The sequence below is a fragment of the Sinocyclocheilus grahami genome, unplaced genomic scaffold (genome assembly GCF_001515645.1).
Source record: "Sinocyclocheilus grahami isolate Dianchi unplaced genomic scaffold, SAMN03320097.WGS_v1.1 scaffold1139.1, whole genome shotgun sequence".
NCBI classification, from domain to species: Eukaryota; Metazoa; Chordata; class Actinopteri; order Cypriniformes; family Cyprinidae; genus Sinocyclocheilus; species Sinocyclocheilus grahami.
This window is the reverse complement of record NW_015506318.1, coordinates 72,159-74,281: the sequence shown is the minus strand read 5'-3', so window position 1 is coordinate 74,281 and position 2,123 is coordinate 72,159.

Below are 2,123 nucleotides of genomic sequence, written 5' to 3'. Positions count from 1 at the left end.
TTTTCATTGCCATTAAAGTGAAATAACTGGACATAGAAAAATGTAAATTTTTCAGACGACACTTAGATGCTTTTGCATCTGAACTCTTCATACATATTGTGAGAGAAAATCATAGCCATTGGTTAAATAAAGTTTCAGGGATCGTAATACAGATGAGAATGGTACTAGCATTCAGAATGGAACAGAACACTCTGCTTTTATTTTATTTCTTTCATTTCTAATAAAGCCAGGGCAGAGGGCAAGACTTTCGTTATGGTTTCTCAGTAACTTTACACTTGACAGGTTATACATATGTGAAATTAATCAAATCAGATGTTCATAAATCAAATGTTGTGGCGGGAAGCAATTCCAGCTGTGACAAACAACTCCAGTATGTCATCTGCAGATGATTACAGACGACAAAATTCAGTACATGGAAATAAATGACTTTTGATTCGCTTAACTTTCTGAGTCATATTACAGCACAGTGTTACGTATATATTATAAACCAAGAAAAGGTTCAATTTCAGGCTGTAAAGAAACAGCTTTGCCTCTAAGCTTTGCATTCTCTATACAAACAAGAAAAAATACTGTAGAATGTGACTGTAAAATAAATACAATATGTATTAAAAACTGTTAACAGGTTGTTATAATGTGAAACAGTCGCTCAGCTATACAAACAGTCACTGCATACACAAGTTCTGACACGTCTAGTGCATGTAGTGCATTAAGTGCTCAGTGAGATCCGTTTTGAATTATTCCTTCACTCTGCCGTTCCAGACTGAACGTCAATCCAGATTTACCCTGTAAATCAATATTACTTTGAAATGAAACCGTGTTTCTACAAACATGCATGAGGCTAGAGGCTCAGTTCATCATTCACAGATTCTCAGATTTTACTGACCCAATACATGTCCTTAAACCAATACACATCCTTATTTGGACTTATTAACCAAAATGAAATAGGAATTAGTTTACGATGTTTCCAAAATGCTGAAACGTATTTGGCCTGTAAGCGTTATCCGCCTCTGACACAGTCGATCATTTTTGTCCTCTGAATTTCTCAGATTATACATGCAAGTTTTGAGTGGATATTAAGAGAGATGCCAAATGCTTGGAAACATATTTCTATATACAATATTCATATAAAATATGAGAAATGAAACTTTGACAAGTCTCTCATTATTGCATCTTCTGCATTACAGTTGACCCCCAAAATAATGTTAACATAAAGCATGAAATAGCATATGTCATGCCCATTTTTGTATTTACACAAATTGTTTGAAAAATCGGGAAATGTAATTGTTAAAATAAACATCTATTTAATAAACGCTACATGTTAAAAACAATTCTGTGCAAAACCTACAAAGACTAAACAAATAATTTTTGTACGGAAATTACAGAAAGGAAAGTCAACAAAGTTCATAATCAAATCCAAAAATCTACAGATAAAACAATCAATGACAAAATGTTTTTTTCTGGATTTCAGGAGGTGTGGAGGGGTTTTGGTTTTGATTTGGTTTTGGGTGGGCATACAAGCTAATTTAAAATTAAAATGGGCGTTTGCTAAAACATAATTTTAATAAGATTCATCTTTTTGAATTATTTTAACAACATGTACTTTGAATTTCACTTTGAATATTTTAAGTTTCATGTGAGATGGAGCAAAACAGCATGACAATCTATTAGGAAGGAAGAATAATGACTTACACTTTCATCCCTGTTATATTCTTTCCAATTAACTTTGTTTCAAGTTGGACACATATCAAAGAATGAACAATCTGGATTGTGGTGTCAATGACAGTGATGATTTTTGTTGGCACTCTACATGTTTCCAAACAATAAGACTGATCTTGGATTCATTTACTAAATCTGCTTTCAATTGATTTGAAGGGAGTTAACAGTTTTAGTGAATGAGATAATGCACGCGTTCAAAAAAGACCATTTCAGCCAAAACTGAGTAATAAATCATATTGTTCACTGTGGAATTTTAATTACAATAGCATTATTCGTGTTTTATTCAGATGATAGATTTCTCAACCACTTTTTTAGGAGGAAAGATCCATATGGTTTAACAAATGTAATACTCAGCACCAAAGAAAATTTCATATATATTGTAAATAAATATGCATCATAATAAATCT